The sequence below is a fragment of the Falco naumanni genome, unplaced genomic scaffold (assembly GCF_017639655.2).
Source record: "Falco naumanni isolate bFalNau1 unplaced genomic scaffold, bFalNau1.pat scaffold_279_arrow_pat_ctg1, whole genome shotgun sequence".
Taxonomy (NCBI): domain Eukaryota; kingdom Metazoa; phylum Chordata; class Aves; order Falconiformes; family Falconidae; genus Falco; species Falco naumanni.
Window position 1 is genome coordinate 7,814 of NW_024427423.1, and position 6,207 is coordinate 14,020.

At 47.1% G+C, this 6,207-nt stretch overlaps 1 long non-coding RNA gene across 1 annotated transcript; it reads right to left on the reverse strand.

The window, feature by feature from the left end:
- Positions 1-4,536: 4,536 nt before the first annotated feature.
- LOC121082095 lies at positions 4,537-5,282 on the reverse strand. Its single transcript, XR_005825897.1, has 3 exons — positions 5,187-5,282; positions 4,976-5,054; positions 4,537-4,881 (listed from the first exon to the last, which is right to left on the reverse strand). It is a non-coding gene; the product is annotated as an uncharacterized LOC121082095 (long non-coding RNA).
- Between the last annotated feature and the right edge of the window lie 925 nt (positions 5,283-6,207).

The window sequence follows — 6,207 nt, forward strand, 5'->3', positions numbered from 1 at the left end:
CCCATCTGCCATCTTCTCCATGTGCGCATCTGTCCCCAGCAGCTCCACTCTAAGGCCCTGGGGAAACCCTCTGGGCTCCAGCAGCCCTGGATAGAGCTGCTCCTCTTTCCTGCTGCTCCTCTTTCCTGGCGGGGGGGAGGGAGACAGCTGTGGGGTGGTGGTGTGCGTGGTGTGTGTCCCACTACAGACCACCTCTTGCCACTTGGCCATCATTACTTGCAGAAACTTTTGGTACTGCCTGGTCACTATGAGGGTGCCCTGGACGATGCGGATGAGCTCCCCAGTGAGGTTCTGTGTGACCGTGGCCATGGCTGAGGGGCTGCCGGGGGTGGCTGCCCGCACCGCAGGGACAGCGCAGGGAGGGGACATCTCAGGGTGTCACAGTGTTGTCCTTGTTGTACTCCTCCATGGTATTAATGATGGTTCCTTTTGTAACTGGCTTTTATTCACTGTCTGACGGGGCTTCCTCTGGTAGAACCAGTGCCAAGAGGTAAAAAGGGCGCAGTCCAGTCGTAACGGGCGAGGTGCACACTGTCATCTTTTGTAATGCTTCATAAAATAGCTTTTATTTAAATTCTGTATCCGCAGTATTTATTCCAAAAATGTTCAGTTAAGGGAAGACGAGAGAAAGGGTGAGTCCACTAGCATGAGCGGGGAGAGCCATGCGACCTTGACCTCGAGCGGGGATAACCACGTGACCTTGAGCTAGAATGACAGCCCCGACTCTTCTCTCTGCCTCTTCTTGGATATGGTGGTGATCGTGGGTAGGAATGAGAGGGGTCACGACTAGATGATTGAGAGCAGCAGCGAGGGTGGGAAGGACCTGATCTTGACTTGCAGTAGGTATGCGAACTTCTAGAGCGAGAGGAAGTGGCACAGGGAGACCTGGACCTTAAAAAACAAAACGCAACACAAAGGAAATGAATGAAGTTAATTCAAAACAATCACTCACACCATTTTCTTTTTTCTCCCAAATTTGTTTGGGTTGGGGTTTTTTTCCTCTCCATACGCTTATGTCAAAGCTTCTTTCAGCTGCTGATATACCGCTGCTGCAAACCGAAGAGCACGGCGGCATGTAAAGGTTTCTGCTTACGAGCCAGAACAGCTGCTGCTGTGGTAGTGTAAAAACACGCAGGAAGGGTAAGTCTGTTCCCACTCACTTCTATCGCATGGACTACCCTAGCTATGGATGGATTTCAGGGGTGTCTACTGGTCTCTGCTGGTACATGGACATGCAGATGTCTCGCTACCCAGCATCCACCTGCAGCGCAAATCACTCTTGTTGCCGTAAGATGCAAACCAAGTGAGTCTTAATGGCTACGGCGCAGTATCAACTGTCAGGAAAGCAGGGTTTAGCCTGGAGGCAGTAAAGCTCCATTTGAAAATGCCAGCTTAGTCTATTTAACTTCACTACGTATTTGGCAATTTGTACAGGATGCAAAATGCCCCACTTCTAGCCAGTGGTAGCCAAATTCTGCACATACCTCTAGCTCCAACCAAGGCCAGTGACTGCATTTCAAGAAAAATCCTAGCTAAAAGCTTCTAAACTCAGTCTCCAGTAAGCTGACGGAATGCCACTACTCTGGGAAAGATACTGACAGCATTACTACAGAGAGCTCTTCAGATTCCTGCCCAAGGGCTTTTTAAGGACAGAAGACAGCAGCTATCTTTAGATTTTTCTTCACATGTTATTCCACGTACGTTCATTCCTCCTCCAACTTAAGATTTCCTTACGCAAGTCTGATCTTTTAATTTGTAAGAAAAATTTAAGGATGTCAGCAGAATCTGAGCAAAAGGCACCAGTTTGCAGTCCAGGTTGCAATCCGTCTGTGCGAGATTAGATGACAGAGGCAACAAAGGCAATTCCTCTCACGTATCTCCTCCAAAGTGCTTTGAGGTAACAGTTACACTCAGAGCACGGAGGCGCAGGAATCCACACCTGTCCAGTTTCTAGCCTCCTCAGGGCTGTCAGGAGGCGAAGGATGTCACTACAGAGAAGCTCTGGCAAAGAGACACCCGTTCCTTCTCAACTGCTGCCCAGTTATAACTATCAGTCGCCTGTAATCCCTGCCATCTTTGAGCTAGGGACCTACATGTGGAGCTCCCATCACTGCTCGTCCCTTGAACTATCCAACCCACCTCAGGATAGAGAGGTGGACTGGAACTCCTCCTGATTCTTCTAGACAATCTGCTTCTCCATCAGGGACATGCAACGCAATTACCTGGGAAATGAATGCCTGCGCTCCTCCTGAAACTCCTCACGTGCCACCAATTCCATAGAAGAAGTGTTTGTGAACACTTCGGGTCTGGACTTTTTCTTTTCCCTGTTAAAATCAGTTTGACCATTATTACAATTATAGTTGGATATTTATTCCAAACAGACACCAAAATACAAAACACAGCCAAGATGAGAAAATGTCTACTGCATGTAATGCCAAACATGAACATCCTAGTCAAGCAAAACGAGTTTAGAATTCCCCCAGGATTTAGGGAAAGTTCTACAATTCCATTTGTCTTGCTTGAGTTTTGCACATTTACCATCTGCAATGAAAAGGTCTGTTGGATAAAACACGATGCCATTTTTGCTTCTGCCAGATGCGCTTTAGTGTAACTGCAGTCCAAGGTGCTAACGAAATACCAAAGCGCAAACCCGTGCAACTTCCTGGAGCCAAACACTTACTCCTTTTGAAGTCTCCGTTGTTCCCGTAAAACTCCTCCCTAGACAAGGGAGGCCAACAGCATCCTGGCTTCTGCCTGAAAGACGGTGGCCAGCAGGACCAGGGAAGGGATTGTCCCTCTGCACTCAGCCCTGGTGAGGCTGCACCTCCAACACTGGGTTCGGTTTTGGGCCCCTCACTACAAGAAAGACACCGAGGTGCTGCAGCGTGTCCAGAGAAGAGCAACAAAGCTGCTGAAGGCTCTGGAGCACAAGTCCTGTGAGGAGCAGCTGAGGGAACTGGGGTTGGTTAACCTGGGGAAAAGGAGGCTGAGGGGAGACCTCACTGCTCCCTGCAACTACCTGAGAGGCAGCTGTAGTGAGGTGGGGGTCGGTCTCTTTTTTTCCCAGGTAACAATTGATAGGAGGAAAGGAAGTGGCCTCAAGTTGCGCCACAGGAGCTTGAGATGGGATATTCGGGAAAATTCCTTCACCAAAAGGTTTGTCAAGCGTTGGAACAGGCTGCCCAAGGAAGCGGTTGGGTCACCATCCCTGGGTGTATTAAAAGAAATGTAGAGGTGGCGCTTAGGGACCTGCTGTAATGGCGGACTGTGTAGGTTTAGGTTAACTGCTGGACTCAACGATCTTAAAGGTCTTTTCCAACTAAACCTAAATGACCCTGTGATCCTATAAAGAAAGTGCTGGTGTCGCTGGGAGGGTATTTGAATGAGTCGCTGGCTGTGCTGTTGGCTGATGACATGTTTGCAGGAGCTGGGGGATATTCTGGAGCGGGGCGGGGGTATACCCAGCAGATGGAGGCTGACCAGGTGGAAACTGAGGAGGTAGTGGTGGTGGTGGTACCGCCAGCGGGAAAGGAAGCGCCTGGGGTGGGGGAGGATGCAAGGGAGGTGGAGGCACAGGCACAAAGGCTGCTGTTGATGATGGCAGTGTTGGGGCCTGAGTCCTCTGGGTACGTGTGCTACGTGGATGTCCTCCATTTGAACTTCCAGAGAAACCCAAACCCGCGTGTCACTGTCACACTCTGCCCTGATTTTAAAGAGGAATGTGAATGAAGCGGGAGCACGGTGGCGAGCCCTTCTTGTTCTCAACCTGAGCATTTTTCTGGCAGCTTCCTGTCCATTTGAGCCTACCCTCATTTCTGGATCCTCCCACTTGCCTTCCACATCCTCACCCCAAGCAGTTGCCTCAGGCTTCTCCCCCTACATTCAGCTTTGTGACTGTGGGCAGAGGCTGCCCATGCTTAAAGGAGACTCCCATCTCCCAGGTGCCAGGTGCCCACGGCTCCTCTGCCACTCCTCCATACACTTCCTACTTCACACTTCCGAGCTTCAAAGTACTGCACAGATATTAACCAAGCTTCTCTCAAACTTCCTTTCAATTCTTCCCCATAAACTTCCTAGGTTGTTGCCTCGTGATGATCTGTTTGGCCTGGTCTTGCCCCTGAACTGTTCTTTCCTTGCTTACTGAACCTGAGAATTTTAGGTGTCTCTGGGACGGATGCTGCGTTTTCTTTTGATTTATCTTTAAGATTTTATAAACACGATGCACACTTATAATCTATCCATAACAAATACATACCAAAAGGAAGAACTAACTGGTATGGCAATAACAGCAAAAACAGATTCCTCTCTCTCCAACGGAGAGAAAGCAGCTTGGCTATTTGAGATGACTAGACTAAAGAAATTCAAAATGGTCACAAAAAACCAGCACTGACTCTTCCAACAATTTGCTCCATCACTAAGTCATTAAAAATCAAATGTTGGAGGCTGACTTCAGTTGGGAAATCAATTTCTTCAGCCCTATCCAGCCAGTAATTCGAAAGGGTGGCTTTGCACCTTGTCCTGTCATTATGTTTAATTTTGATATATACTTACGGTTTCCTCCAAAAGCGTTTGTTTTTCAGAGTCTACTTTTGGGTCACATACTGGAGTTTGATTTGTAATCGTTTTACTGCAAGCACAGATCCCCTTTGTTAAAGGCAACTCAAGCTGAGCCACTTAAAAATGAATTGCCACTTGTATTCTCCACAGCTATCTGTGCATACGCATTTCATTATAAATCAGCTACTGTAGAAGTAATGTAGGTGTTACAGCCTGGTTTAACAGGTTACAAGTCGTCATAGACTGAATTTCTGTGAAATACTTACAGTCCCCAGCCTGGTCTGCCACCTGCTGAGCGAACTGCACTGGCTCTCATCGGATGACCTTTTGGAGTGGGGAGAGGAAAAAGAAATAAATCCCATTCAGTTCATCTGAAGATAATTTTTTTAAAAGAAATTCTAAAGTTACGGTCACTCACCAGGTGTGGGTATTTTTTGCTCTTGGGGGCCCAGAAGACATGGTACTGCCGGTTGTCTTGCTACAGGAACCGGAAAGCCCTTGTGAATAAATGCAAACAGTTGGAAAATAAGCTCTAATAAATACTGTATTTCAAAAGCATATGTTGAAATAAAACTTAACAGACCGCTGATTGACAGAGAGGAAGATTTAGAAAGTTTGGTGGCAGTCACCTGAGCAGCAGGTGTCACAGTCACAAGTGGTCGTGCAGGCGGTGACGGCGGCTGTCGCTGCTGCTGCTGAGTCTCCTTATGGAGCCCTGTTGTGTAGCCGGTTCCACTGTGGAAGTTGTTCACAGCCTAGAGGCAGAAGAACATTGACAAAAAGATCAAAGTGTCAGATTATGATGACAATAGATGAAGAAAAGCCTCCACAGGGTAAAATGACTTGTATAATCCTGTACATGCTATCAAGCCTAGAGTAAAGCAGCACACAGAGATAGGAACACATCACAGGAAACACTGCTATTAAGGACTGGTAGCTCAGAGTATCTGTAGTTAAAGGACTTCGGTGTTAACAGCGAATCTGAGAGGCAGGCAAGCATGTTTAGACAAAAGTTTGACCTGAGTTTGCCTGATTATCTCTAAAGAGTTGTCAGCTTCTGTAACAACAGACAACGCATTTGAAAAGTAAATGCAGCCTTATTCAGTTTATCCTTCTTTAAGGAGATGTCAACAATTTCCTCCCTTTCAGCTTTTTACAAACAGACTTTCCTTACAAACAGTTGATGAAAAAGTCATATCGTTACCTGGCGCAGGAAGTTGTTGGCAACTAAAGCGTCAGGAGAAACACCTGTCTGATGACACGCCGGGCAAGTATGTTCCTCTGACTCCAGTAAAGCTGTTCTAATACCTGTGTGTAATTAGAAGCATCAAAATAGGTTTCAGCCAAAGTAGGGAAATCTTTGGGGTTCTCATCAATTATAAGAACACACAGACGATTAATGGGTGGATACGGTCTTGAATGGAGAGCATGAAGCTATAAATGGTCAGTAGTGTAAAAAATGCCCAGTACGCAGCAAATCGCTATAGAGTTTTGACATTTCCCCTGTTGTAACAGCTGAAGACATAGAGCGGGCTGTGTCCTGATGTTTGGACTTTTTTTTTTCCACTACCGAGTACAGCAAGAAGCCACCAACATCAAGGCTAATGAACAAAGCACATCTCAAAAAGCCGTGAGTCGGTTCGAGTTTTG